This window comes from Sus scrofa, chromosome 1, assembly GCF_054392235.1.
Source record: "Sus scrofa isolate SSC_HxYL_T2T_F1_AM1 chromosome 1, Sscrofa_HxYL_maternal_Yorkshire_Landrace_v2.0, whole genome shotgun sequence".
Lineage (NCBI taxonomy): Eukaryota > Metazoa > Chordata > Mammalia > Artiodactyla > Suidae > Sus > Sus scrofa.
In genome coordinates this window covers 226,394,307-226,412,416 of record NC_139383.1, presented here as the reverse complement: position 1 = coordinate 226,412,416, position 18,110 = coordinate 226,394,307, and the positions used below count along the sequence as shown (strand labels likewise).

The 18,110-nt window shown below is 43.4% G+C and overlaps 1 long non-coding RNA gene across 1 annotated transcript in view; it reads left to right on the top strand.

Moving 5' to 3' along the window:
• The window catches only part of LOC146407031 (uncharacterized), a 40,369-nt gene extending 24,424 nt beyond the window's left edge, over positions 1–15,945 (top strand). The window contains exons 3-4 of the long non-coding RNA XR_014822323.1: positions 13,090–13,194; positions 14,443–15,945. This is a non-coding gene — a long non-coding RNA (uncharacterized LOC146407031). The remainder of the gene's footprint in view (positions 1–13,089; positions 13,195–14,442) is intronic.
• Positions 15,946–18,110: the final 2,165 nt, after the last annotated feature.

Here is an 18,110-nt window from a genome sequence, read left to right as displayed (position 1 = left end):
TTCCCACTTTCCTTGGATTATAAAAACACAACCTACCTAATCCTCAGGGCTGAGCCTCCTCGCCTGACCACTTGTACCCTTCACAAGTGTCCTATCTTAATAAATCTATTTCTTGCCTATCACTCTGTCCCTCACTAAATTCCTTCTTTGGTGAGACAAAAAGAAACTGAGCCTCAGTAAGTCCAGGTACAAGATGAGTACTTTCAATTAAAAAAAACAAAAGGAGTCCCGGAGTGGTGAAGCGGTTAAAGAATCCGACTAGGAACCATGAGGTTGTGGGTTCGGTCCCTGCCCTTGCTCAGTGGGTTAAGGATATGGCATTGCCGTGAGCTGTGGTGTAGCTTGCAGACGCAGCTCGGATCCTGTGTTCCTGTGGCTCTGGTGTAGACCGGCGGCTACAGCTCTGATTCGACCCCTAGCCTAGGAACCTGTATATGCCGCGGGAGGGGCCTTAGAAAAGGCAAAAAGACAAAAAAAAAAAGAAAGAAAGAAAGAAAGAAAGAAAAATAACGAAAAACAAAAAAACAACAATAACAGGAATCCCCCTTGTGGCTCAGCATAAAAAAACCCAACCATATCCATGAGGATTTGGGTTTGATTCCTGGCCTTACTCAGTGGGTTGGGGACCCGGTATTGCCGTGAGCTGCAGCATAGGTCTCAGACATGGCTAGGATCCAGCATTGCTGTGGCTGTAGTGTAGGCTGGTAGCTGTAACTCCAATTTGACTCCTAGCTGAGGAACTTCCATATGACACAGATGTGGCTCTAAAAAGCAAAAAAAAAAAAAAAAAAAAAAAAAAGAAAAAAGTAAAAGAGAGAGAGAGAGAAAGGAAGGAAGGAAGAGAGGGAGGGAAAACCAAAAAAACCCCCATGGGTTCAAGTCCCAATCTGGGTTTTAGCTGGGATCAAGTCAGATGTGTTTGTTTCACTTCTCACTGGCCAGGTATAAACTACAGGATCCCATGATTCTCTCCTCAGGTTCAATGAATTTGCTACAGTAGCTCACAGAACTCAAGAGAAATACTTCCTTATACTTACCAGTTTATTTAAAAGATATTATTAAAGGTACAGATGAACACACAGATGAAAAGGTATATTGGATGAGGTCCCTAAGGGTCCTGAGCACAGGAGCTTCTATCCCTGGGGAACTTCACCACAGGTGCCAGTCTCCCTGCACATGAATGTATTCACCAACTCAGAAGCTCACCATACTTTGTCGTTCAAGAATTTTCATAGAAGAGTTCCCGTTGTCACTCAGTGGTTAACAAATCCAATTAGGAACCATGAAGTTGTGGGTTTTATCCCTGGCCTCGCTCAGTGGATTAAGGAGCTGCATTGCTGTGAGCTGTGGTGTAGGTCACAGACGCAGCTCAGATCCCATGTTGCTGTGGCTCTGGCACAGGCCAGCTGCAACAGCTCCGATTCGACCCCTAGCCTGGGAACCTTCATATGCCGAAGTTTCGGCCCTAGAAAAAGACAGAACAATTTAAAAAAGAAAAAGAAAAGAGGAGGAGTTCCCATTGTGGCGCAGTGGTTAACGAATCCGACTAGGAATCATGAGGTTGTGGGTTCGGGATCCCTACCCTTGCTCAGTGGGTTAAGGATCCGACATTGCCGTGAGCTGTGGTGTAGGTCGTAGACGTGGCTCGGATCCTGCGCTGCTGTGGCTCTGGCGTAGGCTGGTGGCTACAGCTCCGATTCGACCCCTAGCCCGGGAACCTCCATATGCCACAGGAGCGGCCCAAGAAATGGCAAAAAGACAAAAAAAGAAAAAGAAAAGAAAAAAAAAGAAAAAAACTCTGGGGTTTTGTTTTGTTTTGTTTTGCTTTTGCTTTTTAGGAAGTTCCCAGGCTAAGTCATGTCAGAGCTAAAGGTGCCGGCCACAGCCACAGCCACAGCCACACACCAGATCCAAACCATGTCTTCGACCTTCACCACAGCTCACTGCAACCCTGGATCCTTAACCCACTGAGCAAGGCCAGGTTTCAAACCCAAAACCTCATGGTTCCTAGTCGGATTCATTTCCACTGTGCCACAATGGGAACTCCTCTATGAATTTTTTAAAAATCAACTTTAGGGAGTCCCCACCCACTCTTACCGCTGGAGGTCATTGGGTGGGGTTGAAAACTCCATCCCTCTAACCACTTAGTCTTTCTAGTGATTAGTACTATCCTGAGGCTATCTAGGGACTCTACCTCAAGTTACCTGAAACTCTGGTATGAATAACTTTTTTTTTTTTTTTTTTTTTTTTGTCTTTTTGCCATTTCTTGGGCCGCTCCCGTGCCATATGGAGGTTCCCAGGCTAGGGGTAGAGTTGGAGCTGTAGCCGCCGGTCTACACCAGAGCCACAGGAACACAGGATCCGAGCTGCGTCTGCAAGCTACACCACAGCTCTCACGGCAATGCCGTATCCTTAACCCACTGAGCAAGGCCAAGGATCAAACCTGCAACCTCATGGTTCCTAGTTGGATTCATTAACCTCTGAGCCACAGTGGGAACTCCTGGTATGAATAACTTTTAAAAGATACTTCTGTCAGTCTAGAACTTCTAAGGTTTTAGGAGCTTTATGCCAGGAGCTGAGGACAAAGATCAAATATATTTCTAACACAACACAACTCCCCACAGCAACATGGAATTAGACTGCCATGCCACTGTGGCATTCTGGCTCTTCAACATCTCTTTGGGAATCCTTGGAGATTCCTGGTCTCTGACTCTGTCCTCACCCCACAGTTAGGATTCTGCTCCAGTTAGTTCCATGCAATGGGTCTGAAAGGCAGATGGTGGATTAGAGGAGAACTGGGCCTTGGCCTGTGTTCTCTCCCCCTAAGCTCTGAGGAGCAATAAGCAGAGACTAAGAGGAACTTACTGTCTCCAAAGATCACTTTCCTCAAAGTCTTCCCTCTGCAGAAACACTATGTGTTAGCCTCTAACCGGAGGACAAGGATGACCAGGAGCCTGCACACTGCAGATCATGCCTTCCCTTTAAAATTAATGTTGCTCTTTCAGTGCACCTGAATTCATTCACTCCTCAGCAGGGTCCTCTCCTATAACATTTTCATTGCCAGCTACTTCATGACACCCTTACTCAGGGCATAATCTTCCTTTTAACCACCCACTCTGCTCTATCTCCTCTGTGTTAATCAATGTGGAATGAAAGCAGACTGAGAGTCAGAGAAGCCCAAGGTCAGGAGACAGGCAGAGACCATGCACCTTTAGGGATTTCAGCAGCCTGAGGCTGGGCTCACATATTTACAGAAGTACAGAGAGACTGAGAAAACCCTCAGCACAGTGTTGCTGACAATCTGACACTTGCTTCCTCAGAATCTATACTTTACTTTTCTCTTACCCTCTTTCATCAAAGATAGGTCTGTCTGACTCTAGAGTCCCTGCTTTAACCACTCTGTACCACAAGAAAATATAAAGGGAGTTGCCAACACATCCCCTACTATCCTCTAGGATCTGCCAATTTAACAGGGAATGGGAGGGGAGGACCTGAGACGTGGACCCCATATAATTGACATTTGCACATTCACCTTACAGGTCAGTGATTGGCAGGTAGGTGGCTTTAGAGTCAAAAAGTGTGTGTTGAAGCAAAAAAGTCAAAACTATTCGGGTGTGGGGGACCAAAATTTGATGTCCTTCACCAATCTGTGTTCTGTGGATAAGATCAGAATGCAGAAGGCTATAGGGAAAACACAAAACGGCCTGAAATAGAGCAGAGGTGCTGGGTCAAATGGAGGACTCTCCTAAATCCACTACGTCAGCAGTAACTTCCACCTCCAGGCAGATTTTTCTTTTTTCTGTCTTTTTAGAGCCCCACCCACAGCATGTGGAGGTTCCCAGGCTAGGGGTTGAATCAGAGCTACTACAGCTGCTGGCCTACACCACAGCCACAGCAAAGCAGGATCCAAGCCACGTCTGCCACCTGCACCACAGCTCCCAGCATCGCTGGATCCTTAACCCACTGAGCAAGGCCAGGGATCGAACCTGTGTCCTCATGGATGCCAGTCAGATTTGTTTCAAGCCATGACAGGAACTCCTCTAGGCAGATTTTTAAACTCTATTATTTTCCCCTTTAAAAAAGGCACTGTACACACATTCCTATCAGATTGAATATCTGCTCTTTCAGCCCCAAATCCTTTGGCTCCTGTGTCTTTGTCCATTTTGTGCCTAGATTTTCTACTGCTACATAGCCTGTCAAAACTCTACCAACCCAAAGACAACAAAAATCTAACACAGAAACAAAAAACCAAAAAACTCCATCATCTTTTAATGCACATCAATTACTTTATATCCTAAAAATATATCTGTATTCTCTTTTTACACTGAAGGAATAGCAATTGTTATTCATCCAAGATGCTTTTACCCATTCCTATCTATGTGCCCTGGAGGAAGTTTACTTACCATTCTTAAAACTCAATGTTCCCACCCCAAAATGGAAAAATTAACAACTTACATAAATTAATAATAAATGAAAATAAATGTTCATAATTGAAATACTGTATGTAAAGTACCTATCAGGGTCCTGGTATGTGGTATGCTGTCAATAAACATTAATTCTATCTATGCTTATCCCAATTAAAATGACTCATACCTCCTTTGCTGCACATTCTACCTTGTTCTATAGTAACAATGTACATGTGCTCTTTCCTCATGTTTGTAGTTCCCTTAAGGGTTAGAGGCTTAATCTTTTCTTTTTTAGGGCCACACCCATGGTGTATGGAAATTCCCAGACTAGGGGTCAAATCAGAGGTATAGCTGCTGGCCTACACCACAGCCACAGCAACGCAGGATCCTTTACTCACTGAGTGATGAGGCCAGGGATTGAATCCACATCCTCATGGATACTAATTTGGCTCCTTACCACTGAGTCATGATGGGAAATCTATAGAGGCTTAATCTTTTTTATTTATTTATTTTTTTTTGTCTTTTTGCCTTTTCTAGGGCCACTCCCATGGCATATGGAGGTTCCTAAGCTAGGGGTCCAATCGGAGCTGTAGCCGCCAGCCTACACCACAGCCACAGCAATGAAGGATCCAAGCTGTGTCTGCAACCTACACCACAGCTCACGCCAACACCGGATTCTTAACCCACTGAGCAAGGCCAGGGATTGAACCCGCAACCTCATGGTTCCTAGTCGGATTTGTTAACCACTGAGCCACAACGGGAACTCCAATAGAGGCTTAATCTTAAATTAATTATTTTATCTTCCTATCTCTGACCCCAAACTGACATACTTAGTACCATGAATACTGCATATACTCTTTTTCTTATGAGATTTTAATTGTAATTTAATTTTTCAAGCTATAGTTTAACTGAAGTATAGTTGATTTACAATGTCATGAGAAATACTTGTTTTGGGGGTCCCCTTTGTGGCTCAGCGATTAACAAACCTGACTACGATCTATGAGGATGCAGGTTCGATCTCTGGCCTCACTTAGTGGGTTAAGGATCCAGCCTTACCGTGAGCTGTGGTGTAGATCACAGACTTGGCTCTGATCCCATGTTGCTGTGGCTGTGTTGTAGGCTGACAGCTGTACCTCCAATTTGACCCCTAACCTGGGAACTTTCACATGATCCAGGTACACAGACCTTAAATAAAAAAGAGAAAGAGAAAAAAGCACCCCCCCCCCAAGAAAAACAAACTTGTTTTGTTGAAAGCATGAATGAAAGTGATGAGGAAGGAAGAGACTGACAAAAACCTATCTGCCCTTTCACTATAATAAAGAGGCAATCCCTCTCGTTTACTTTCTCTAGAAAGGTTGAGGGAGGGGAGGGACTTGTTTGAGCTCTGTTTATTTACTCTTTGTTTTACCACATGTAAAAGTGCTTAGAACCTAGTACAAGTAAATACTATAATAATCTTTTCTATTATTTCCCTCTCCAAAGTATACCTCTTCTTTTTATTTATTTATTTATTTATTTTTTGTCTTTTTGCCATTTCTAGGGCCACTCCCGTGGCATATGGAGGTTCCCAGGCTAGGGGTTGAATCGGAGCTGTAGCCACCAGCCTACGCCAGAGCCACAACAACTCGGGATCTGAGTCACATCTGTGACCTACACCACAGCTCATGGCAATGCCGGATCCTTAACTCACTGAACAAGGCCAGGGATCGAACCCCACAACCTCATGGTTCCTAGTTGGATTTGTTAACCACTGACCACAACGGGAACTCCAGTATACCTCTTCTTTTTGAAAATTTTCTTTTTCTTCTCTTTTTAGGGCAGCCTATGCCACAGCAAGACCAGATCTGAGCTGCATCTATGACCTGTGCAGCAGCTTGTGGCAGTGTGGGATCCTTAAACCACTGAATTAGGCCAGGCTTTAAACCCCATCCTCACAGATACTAGTTGGGTTCTTAACTTGCTGAACTACAATAGGAACTCCAGCCAAGTGTACTTCTTTTAGTTTAGCTACTGGCAAACTGCATTGTCAGATACTCTCCCTAACTAAGGCAAGCAGGAAGATTAGTGGGCTTGTGGTTTGGAGTTTTTTAAGGGAGGCGGTAAGGGTGGGTAAGGAAAGGTAGCCCATTTGGTCTGATACATAAAATCTTGTCTGGGAGTTCCTGTCATGGCTCAGTGGTTAACGAATCTGACTAGGAACTATGAGGTTGCTGGTTCAATCCCTGGCCTTGCTCAGTGAGTTAAGGATCCAGCGTTGCCATGAGCTGTGGTGTAGGTCACAGATGTGGCTGGGATCCCAAATTGTTGTGGCTCTGGCATAGGCCGGTGGCTACAGCTCCAATTCAACCCCTAGCCTGGGAACCTCCATATGCAATGCCGCAGGAGCGGCTCTAGAAATGGCAAAAAGACATAAAAAAAAAAAAAAAAAAAAAAAAAAAAAACCTGTCTGAATGCTGCCCTCTAGTGTTCACTTCAAAAAAGTTAGATGCATCCTAGCCAATTAATGCTGGTCTCTCAGCAAAGTCCATTATAATACTATTTGTTGTTGTTGTTGTTGTTCGGTTGTTTTGTGGGTTTTTTTTTTTTTGAGCAGAGGAGGCAGGCTACGCTGACAGCATGCAGAAGTTCCCCAGCCAGAAATCAAACCCATGCCACAGCAGTAACTGGATCCACAGCAGTTGACAACACCAGTTCCTTAACCTGCTGAGCCACGAGGGAACTCAAATAGTTTTGTTATTGGATCCCAAGTTTTAGGAAATTTTTGTTACCAAAAGCATAACAGAGCTTTTGGTACTAACAGGTGGTAATTAAGAAACTGCAAATTTTCCTAAAAATCTAACAGAAATGATCCCAATTACAACCAAAATCAAAGAAATGACAGATTTGGTTTTATCCTATGAATAGTCATTGCTGATACATGTGGTTTCTGTTGTAGAGGGAAAGAACTGTTTATTTGAGCACACTTCATACATCAGCTTCTTTAAATAGTACTCTAATTCAGTTCACCCACAACCCTGAGTTAATACTACCATCCTTACTTTAATTTTGGCCCCTCCCACAACATGCCGAAGTTCTGGAGCCACATCAGTGACAATAGCAAATCCTTAACTACTAGGCCACCAGGGGACTCCTATCCCCATTTTATTTTATTTTTTGCTTTTGTCTTTTTAGGGCTGCACCTGTAGCATATGGAGGTTCTCAGGCTAGGGGTCGAATCAGAGTTACAGCTGCCAGCCTACACACCACAGCGACAGCAATGCCAGATCCAAGCCTAATCTGTGACCTACACCACAGCTCATGGTAACAGGAACTCCCCTGTCCCCATTTTAAAGGTAAGAAAATAGAGGCCCAGACAACTTAACTTGTTTTCTTTTTCAAAGCTCGTTGAGAAAAGAATTAGGGTTTGTGCCAATGTCTTATCAACTTCAAACTCTACACTTTTAAATCTGTACCCCAGTGCTTGTTAAAACTTTTTGAAATCCCAGAAACAGTCCACAAACTCTGGTTCATAGTCTCATAGTCTCTATGGTGTCCATGCTTGAGAACCACTGCACTAAAGAAAAACAAAACCCTCTGCACGTTCACATCCTAGAAATAAATTGTACCATTGAGACCTGAATCAAGATTTTCAAATGTCTAGGAGTTCCCGTCGTGGCGCAGTGGAAACAAATCCGACTAGAACCATGAGGTTGTGGGTCTGATTCCTGGCCTTGCTCTGGGGGTTAAGGATCCGGCATTGCAGTGAGCTGTGGTGTAAGTCACAGACTCGGCTTGGATCCCAAGTTGCTGTGGCTGTGGCTGTGGCTGGTGGCTACAGCTCCGATTGGATCCCTAGCCTGGGAACCTCCACATGCTGCGGGTGCAGCCCTAAAAAGACAAAAAGACAAAAAAAAAAAAAAAAACTTTATTAGGAGTTCCCACTGTGGCTCAGAAGTGATGAACCCCACTAGTATCCATGAGGATGTGGGTTCGATCCCTGGCCTTGCTCTGGGAGTTAAGGATCCAGCATTGCTGTGTAGGTCACAGACATGGCTTGGATCTGGCATTGCTGTCATTGTGGTATAGGCCATCACTTGAGAGGCTCCAATTTAACCCCTACCCTGGGAACTTCCACATGCCATGGGTACGGCCCTCAAAAGAAGAAAAAAAGAAAGAAAGACAGAAAGAAAGACAGAAAGAAAGAAAGAAAGAAAGAAAGAAAGAAAGAAAGAAAGAAAGAAAGAAAGAAAGAAAGAAAGAAAAGAAGGAAGGAAGGAAGGAAGGAAGGAAGAAAGAAAGGAAGGAAGAAAGAAGAAAGAACGAAAGAAAGAGAAACTAAGATAACTTGGTAATAGTTTTCCATGACAGAATTATTCTATAATTTTTTAATGGCTTCACTGAATTATATCTTATGGATAATCATGTTATATTTAACCAGATTAAATATGGACATTTGGTTTGTTTCAGATTTTTACCAATATAATAAAATGCAAGTGCCTGTTGTGGCTCAGCAGAAATGAACTCAATTAGTATTCATGAGGATAGAGGTTCAATCCTTGGCCCTGCTCCGTTCGTTAAGGATCCGGCGTTGCTGGAAGCTCTAGTGTAGGTTGCAGATTGGGCTTGGACGCTGCATTGCTCCACCCCTAGAGTGGGAAAACTTCCATATGCCTCTGGATGCGCCCCTAAAAGGGAAAAAAAGAAAAAAAAGAAAAAAGAAAATGCAGGAGTAAACAATGGCATTCCTAAAGCTAACATATTTCTTTCTTTTTTATTTTTTTTAATTTTTTGTCTTTTTGCCATTTCTTGGGCCGCTCCCGCGGCATACGGAGGTTCCCAGGCTAGGGGTAGAGTTGGAGCTGTAGCCACTGGCCTACGCCAGAGCCACAGCAACGCCAGATCAGAGCCGCATCTGCGACCTACACCACAGCTCACGGCAACACCAGATCCTTAACCCACTAAGCAAGGCCAGGGATCAAACCTGCAACCTCATGGTTCCCAGTCAGAGTCGTTAACCACTGAGCCATGACGGGAACTAAACCTAACATATTTCTCTATGTTAACATTAAAAGGAAAATAAGCAGTGAAAACAGAAGATGGATTGAATCAAGACTCTTAAAGCAAGATGTGTAGCCAAATAATTAGGAAAATTACAAATAATAAATCAGACTAAGCAGCAAAGCTGCCTGAGAATTAATCCTCCTGTCCTTAGTGCTGGAAATAAAGTTGACAAAAATTGCTTTCTCAGAGGCAGGGCTCTGGCCTTTCCTGTGTGCCATTACTGCAAAGTTAGAAGAAACCAGGGTGCAGTCCAGGGTTAAGAATGACAAACTAAATGCTTACATAAAGAAAACCATTAGAGGTAGTTCCCTGGTGATCTAGTGGTTAGGACTCGGTGCTTTCACCACGGCACCTGGGTTCAATTCCTGGTCTCGGAACTGAGATCCTACATCAAGCTGCTGTACTTGGTGACCTAAGAAAGGGAAAAAAAAAAAAAAAGAAACCAAATATTATTTCTAGACTGGTCTTACAAAAACAGGCAGAAGTTAAGAATCTGAGGTAAATCAGGAGTTCCCATCATGGCACAGCAGAAACGAATCCAACTAGGAACCATGAGGTTGTGGGTTCGATCCCTGGCCTCACTCAGTGGGTTAAGGATCTGGTGTTGCCGTGAGCTGTGGTGTAAATCACAGACTTGGCTTGGATCCCCCATTGCTGTGGCTGTGGCTGTGGCTGGCAGCTGTAACTCCGATTGGATCCTTAGCCTGGGAACCTCCACATGCTGTGGGTGCGGCTCTAAAAAGAAAAAAAAAAATCTGAGGTAAATCAGAGAGTCTAAACCAGAAACATAGTACCCCATGAGGTCTGGAGTGGGTGGATCAGAGATAGAACCACAGATTTGCCAATTACAAAAACTGTGAACTTGGGCCAGTCCCTTCAACTCTTTGATCCTGTTTCACATTTTCTCTATCTATCTATCTATTTATCTATCTATCTATCTATCTATCTATCTATCTATCTATCTATCTTCCACGCCCTTGGTATGCAGAGATTCCTGGGCCAGGGATCACACTCATGCCATAGTAGTGGCCCAACTCACAGCAGTGAAAATGCCAGATCCTTAACCTGCTAGGCCACCAGGGAACTCCTCTTCATCTTTAATCTGGAAAAATCAATAATGCTTCTCTCTCAGAGTCATTAGGATTTTTTTTTTTTTTTTGCTTTTTAGGGCTACACCTGCAGCATATAGAGGTTCCCAGGCTATGGATCAAATCAGAGCTGAGCCTACACCACAGCCACAGCAACGCCTGATCTGAGCCGCTGGATCCTTAACCCACTAAGCGAGGCCAGGAATCAAACCTGCAACCTCATGGTTCTTAGTTGGATTCGTTTCTGCTGCGCTACAGCAGGAACTCCTAAACAGCTTTCACTTAGTTCCTTTTATAGGCATTTCCCTCTATCCTTCTCTGACTCTCCATGTTTGTCTCTATCAAGTTTTGTATTGGCCCAACTTTCAATGTTTACCACTTTCTGAATAGTAAAGCCTTATTCCAGAGGGAGAATTTAAATTTTTGTTTTCCTGGGAAAAGTGAGAGGAATCTAGATTCCCTCAAAAAATCTCATCATATCTAATACATCCCCATAACCCAAGGATCCTTCCTGCTAAATATTTTGTGAAAGACTTCCTTATATCTTTACTATCAACATAGTAGTTCAAAATGCCTTCATCTTTTCTTGGACTCTTACAAGCATCTCCTAACTGGAGCTTTTATTTCTACTCGTGTCCATACCCATCCCTCATTTACAGCTAGAATAATACTGTAGCTTTGTTTTGTTTTGTTTTTGTCTTTTTAGGGCTGCACTCATGGCATATGGAGGTTCCCAGACTAGGGGTCGAATCGGAGCTGCTACAGCTATTGGCCTCCGCCACAGCCAAAGTAACGCCAGATCCGAGCAGCTTCTGTGACCTATGCCATAGCTCATGGCAACGTCAGATCCTTAACTCACTGGGCAAGGCCAGGGATTGATCTTACGTCCTTACGGATACTTGTCAGATTTGTTTCCACTGAGCCATGACGGGAACTCCTAGAATAATACTGTATTATAAAAACAAAAATATGATAAAATATCTCTGGTTTGGGGGGGGGGCGGTTTCTCTGGTAGCCTAGCGGTAAAGGATCAGATATTGTCACTGCTGTGGCTCTAGTTACTGCTGTGGCACAGGTTCAGTCCCTGGCCCTGGAACTGCTACATGCCACAGGTGCAACAACAACAACAAATCTCTTTCTGGCTTAAAAAACTTCTAATAATTCTCTTGACTATCAGGATGAAGTCACAATTCTTTGATGTTGTCCTGTGTGACCTGGGCTTTGACTTTCTCTCCAGACTCATCCTGACAACTCTCCTCTTTGTTTGAAACGCTGCCATAGCATTAAGTTTTTTTTTCAGTTCCTAGAAGTCATCAAGCTTTGTTCAACCTCAGGACCTCTTCCCACAAAGCTCACTCACTGCACAACTTTTCACCTGACCAATTCCTCCTTATCCTTGAAGTCTCTAATTAATTTGCGGCTCATTCACAGAAACTTATATAAACTTCTCAGCTAAGTTAGGTTTTGTTTTGTGCTCTCATAACACTCTGTACTTTGTCACAGCTACGTTTATCACAACTCTAAATAATATTTGTTTGGTTATTTTTTAATGATTTTTATTTTTTCCATTATAGTTGATTTACAGTGTTCTGTCAATTTCTACTGTACAGCAAAGTGACCCAGTCATATATTCTTTTTCTCACATTATCCTCCATCATGTTCCATCACAAGCGACTGGATATAGTTCCCTGTGCTACACAGCATGTGCTCACTGCTATTCAGTTATTTTTGAATACCTAGCTCTTTGGGTTGAATGTGATCAAGGACATATTTCTTACGTTCAAAGCTACAAATCAGGAGTTCCCGTCGTGGCGCAGTGGTTAACGAATCCGACTAGGAACCATGAGGTTGCAGGTTCGGTCCCTGCCCTTGCTCAGTGGGTTAACGATCCGGCATTGCCGTGAACTGTGGTGTAGGTTGCAGATGCGGCTCGGATCCCGCGTTGTTGTGGTTCTGGCAATTCGACCCCTAGCCTGGGAGCCTCCATACGCCGCGGGAGTGGCCCTAGAAATGGCAAAAAGACAAAAAAAAAAAAAAAAAAAAAAAAAAAGCTACAAATCAAGCGCATAGCATAGTTAATAGTTCATAGTAGGCATCCAATAAAAATAATGTATGTCCATGATTATCCATATTTGTATCTTCAGTAATATATCTATGTATGTGAACACTAAAATATATAAAAATGGAAGAAAAGAAATTTAATTGCTTTCCTGAATGCTCTTTGGAAGTTTGAAGCTATCTGTCTACCTATCTTACAGTAGGGGTACTCAAAAGCTAAGATTCTCACTAGGGTAAATTTTTTCCAAATCTGACCCTGAAGAAAGCGGTTTGTTCATACAAAAAGAGCATTTCAATTATAAAGGATAGGGATAATCAGGCTGGCTTTAGCAATCTCCATATCAAAATTTGATGCCAGAAGAAAAAGGGGCAATGGGCTACAAAGCACACAGGCAAGAAAAAAGCATGATGCATCAATGTAACATTTAGTAAGGTATCTTGAGCTATAAAAGCAAGATACTGAAGGAAATTAATGAAATCTCAAATTTCCATTTCAGGTTATGATGATTTAGATTATTCTGGCTAATATGCCCACAGATAATGACTAAAGATACTGGATAAACTATAAAAAAAATCTCCAATCACCAAACTGCTGAAATAAGGTAAGGAGCTATTAGACCAAAAGTTAAGAGAAGAGGGAAACCCAAAGAAGCAAATAGAGTTCCCACTGTGGTGCAACAGGATCAGGGGCATCTTGGGAGCACAGGGACTCAGACACAGTGGGTTAAAGGATCCTGTGTTGCCCTGACTGCAGCACAGGTCACAACTGAGGCTGGGATCTGATCCCTGGCCAGGGGTGCCACGGGAAACAAAAAACAAAGAAGCAAATGAGGTATAGGAATACAAGAGCTACTCTTCCTCTAAGGACATTTTATAGTCAGGGAACATCTAACCTGTTGTTGTTGTTGTTGCCTCACTGGGCATGGAGTGAATAGCTAAGGTCCAGGGCTGCACAAAGAGGAAATGGTCCAGGTGATTCTCCTCATATTAAACTGTGACTCCACAGGCTACACCCTAAGAGGAAATGTGAATCAGTACCTAGACCTTTAGAAAGGTTGCTTAAACTTTATTTTTTATGGCCATGCTCATGGCCTATGGAAGTTTCCAGGCCAGGGATTGAATTTGAGCCACACACAGCTTGTGATCTAAGCTGCAGCTGTGGCAGTGCTGGATCCTTTAGGGCTGCACTCACGGCCTATAGAGTTTTAACAGCACACTGGGCCGGGGATCAAACTCATGCCTCCAACCTGACCAGAGCTGCTGCAGTCAGACTCTTAACCCACTGTGCCACAGTGGGAACTCCAGGAAAGAAGTTTTTTAAATTGACTATAAGAGAAAATGGGAGTTCCTGTCATAGCTCAGTGGAAACGAATCTGACTAGTATTCATAAGAATGCAGGTTTGATCCCTGGCCTCGCTCAGTGGGTTAAGGATCTGGCATTGCCGTGAGTTTAGGTGTAGGTTGCAGACACAGCTCGGATCTGGCGTTGCTGCGGCTATGGCGTAGGCTGGCAGCTGCAGCTTTGATTTCCACCCCTAGCCTGGGAACCTCCATATGCCGTGAGTGCAGCCCTAAAAAGACCAAAAAAAAAAAAAAAAAAAGTTAAAAAAATAAATTAAATACATTGACTGTAAGAGAAAAAAAGGAAAAGAAAAAAAAAAAATCCCATCTTTGGGTAGATTTGGCTACCAGGCAGCTCTTGCTCAGATTTGTAGCCTCAGTTAGCAATGACCTAAGGAAACTCCATGCATGGAAACTCGTTGCTGAGAAGGCATCAACGCACCTAGCAGGAACAAGCAAAAATCCTATTTGGAAGAAACCACAAATACTTTTTCCTCACTGATTTTCAGGTTTAAAAAAATGAAGACACAAAGAAACTAGACACCATGGACACAGACAGCAGAAACATCAGGCAGCAGAAACTTGAAAATAATTCAGACATTAGAATTATCATGACACTGATTACAAAACAACTATGACTACTATGTTTTAAGAAATAAAATAAGCTCCAATTAAAAGGAAACAGAGAGGACAGAGAAACATGCTGAAATGCTCCATGTATATGGAATCAGCAAAATCCAAGCTGGGGCAAAACACTGCCAGATCAAAGATCCCAGGTTTGTCTACAGAACATTGTAAAGAAAAAATAGCTTTAAACGTTTCGTCATTAAGAAGGCTGTCTGGTAAATGGCTTGTTGCAGATACTCTATCAGATTAATTTCCCTTCTATCACTGGTTTCCCATAAGCATTTATCATAATTGTTTTAGTCATTTATTCTACAATTGGCAAAATAATTAACGGAGAATTAATCAATTAAATTTTGGTGATGTTAAAACCACCGAATTTGCTTATAAGGTGTTATTCTATGTAACTAAATTTGGCTAATATTTTGCTTACCAGTTTTTGCACCTACATTCATGAGCAAAACTGGCATACTATTTTCCTTCAATTTGATGTCCTTGGGTTTTCCTATCAGGGTTATACTACATCTCATAAAAAGTTTAAGTGTTTCCTGTTTTTGCCTTCCCTTCCCCATTTTTCTGCAAGTATTTGATTAATATGGGAATTATGGTTATAACAAAGTTTTGCTTACCAAAGAAGATTGGGGGAGATAAATTTGGCACTACTATATATAAAACAAACAACAAGGACCTACTGGGAACTGTATTCAATATCTTTTAATAACCTATCATAGGAAGGAATGTGAAAAACAGACATTTACAGGTATAACTGAATCCTGTTGTACACTGAAACTCACACTACATTGTGAATTAACTATACTTCAATTAAAAACATTTTTAAAGAGGGAGAATGTGGAAAAAATTGGGAATTATATTTTCCTCATAACGTTTGGTTTATCTTGCTTAGGAACCCTGGGTGGCCTGGACTCTTCTCTGTAGGAAGACTTTGAGCTACTTCTTCATTTTGTTTTTAAACAATTTTCCCTGCACAAGGACAAATAGGTACCTCCCCAGGACTCTCCATGGCCGGAAGCAGACTGCAAGCGGTCTCGGGTCTCTGGAGAACCCACATTAAGATTGGGCCGGGCCGGGCCTGGCGGGGGAGTAAACCACGTGACCACACAGAGCGCCTCAGGGCCGACGCCCCCTCCTCCGGAAGCCGTGTTCTGACGTCGCCATGCGGCAACTTCCTGCAGGACCTCGACGGAGCCTATTGCATTCTGGGACACGCGTGGCTACGCTCGGATTTTAGAGCGTCGGTGTAGGGCGTGTCTCCCCGCGGTGCCCTGTGTACACGTTCTCCTGCCAGCTCAAACATCTTTTCCATTTATAAAGAGGCGGGGTTCTATTTCCTGCGAGCAAGGAGTTGCCAGAGGATGGTGTCAGTTTAGGTACTGCTAAACTTAATGCAACCAGATCTGGGGCCTGAGACTAATTCGAGGCTCACAAGACGGTCTAAGTGCTACTACTTCCTCCCCACATCCCGGGCTTCCGAAGGATCACGTGACCGATGGCTGGCTCAGCTGTCACGTGATGCGTCGCGTGTCGTTTTTGCGCTGGAGAGTACTAGCTCACGGGGGTGTGTGTCTTTGTCTCCGCTCCCGCCCTGGTCCCGTTTTTTTGCCGCATGCACAGCACACGATTGCTTCCTGCGTTATCACTCAAACTCCACTTCCACCGTTTCTTTCTCACAGGTACAGAGACGCACACCTGGCCGTCTGTCCCTCTTGGGCTCTGGAGGAGAAGGTGATGGAGAAACTGGCCGTCAGAGGAGTTAGGACAAAAGTTTTTGCCTGCGTCTGTTGAGAGTGGCGTGATCATCATACCGAGGGTGGGAGGAAGGGTTCCACAGCCCCGCGGCGCTGCTAGGGATTCGGCTTTGTGCTTTGGCGAGAGCCTGTGCTAGAGAGGGGAGCGCACGTCTTTGCGATTCATAATGGGGCCATGTCAACTTCTGTCTTCCTTGGGACTTCTTGGCTGTGTGTCGGGGTCCCAGATGCCCTGGGTGACCCAGGAAATAATTCTTTTTTTTTTTTTCTGAGCCACATCTGTGGCCTACACTGTAGCTTTCAGCAATGCCAGAGCCTTAACCCACTGAGTGAGGTCAGGGATTGAACCCTTATCCTCACAAAGACAATGTCAAGTCCTTAACCTGCTGAGCCACAATGGGAACTCTATGTAGTGGGTTTTTAGTTTTTTTGTTTTTTTGTTTTTGTTTTTGGTGTGGTTTTATAGTATACCATGATACAGGTATACTATAAATTTTTTAACCAGTCCCTATTGACTGGCATTCAGGATCTTTCCAATATTTTGCCTATTATGAACGATGCTGTAATGAAAAGTTGTTTTTGTAATTGTGCAAATTTATGATGACCTAAATTTCTAGAAGTTAGTTTATAATGATCTAAATTTATACAAGTTAGTCTATGTAAAAAATTATATGCATTTGATTTTTTTTTTACACAAATAATTGCTTGGATTTTTCTTGGCACTGCATTTAATCCATAGATCAAATAGAAGAGAATTGACATTTTTATATTTATTTATTTATTTACTTATTTATTTTGTCTTTTTTTGGCTTTTCTAGGGCTGCTCCTGCGGCATATGGAGGTTTCCATGCTAGGGGTCGAATTGGAGCTGTAGCCACTGGCCTACACCACAGCCACAGCAACATGGGATCCGAACCGCGTCTGCAACCTACACCACAGCTCACACCAATGCCGGATCCTTAACCCACTGAGCAAGGCCAGGGATCGAACCCACAACCTCGTGGTTTCTAGTCGGATGCGTTAACCACTGCACCACGACAGGAACTCCACAAATTATATGCATTTGAAGTGTCAATAGACAAGTGTCAAACTGCTAACTGTAATTTAGCCTTTTTTTTTCTAGGGATGAACCCTGAAGCATATGGAAGTTCCCAGGCTAGTGGTCAAATCAGAGCTACAGCTGCCAGCCTACACCACAACTGCAGCAATGCCAGATCCAAGTCTCGTCTGTAACCTATACCACAGCTCACAGCAACACTGGGTCCTTAACCCACTGAACAAGGCCAGGGATTGGACCCAGATTCTCATGGATACTAGTTGGATTCATTACCTCTGAGCCACAATGGGAACTCTCCAGAGCTATTTATATTTTGTTTTCTTGGAACCCATTGCAAATCCTTGCTTGTTTTTCTTTTGATTTGTTTTATTCATTGTGGGTTTTTGTTTTTATTTTTTTGCCACACTCATGGTATGCGGAAGTTCCTCAGCCAGGGATTGAACTCGCGCCACAGTTACAACTAGAGCCACAGCAGTGACAAAACCAGATCCTCAAACCCACAGAGCCAGAGGAACTCCCTCATTTGTTTTTTATTTTTACTTTTATTTTTTTTAGGGCTGCACATGTGGCACATGGAAGTTCCCAGGCTAGGGGTCGAATTGGAGCTGCAACTGCTGGCCTATGCCACAACCACAGCCATGCAGGATCTGAGCCTTGACTGTGACTTAAGCCACAGCAACGCTGGATACTTAACCCACCGAGCAAGGCCAGGGCTGGAACCTGCATTCTC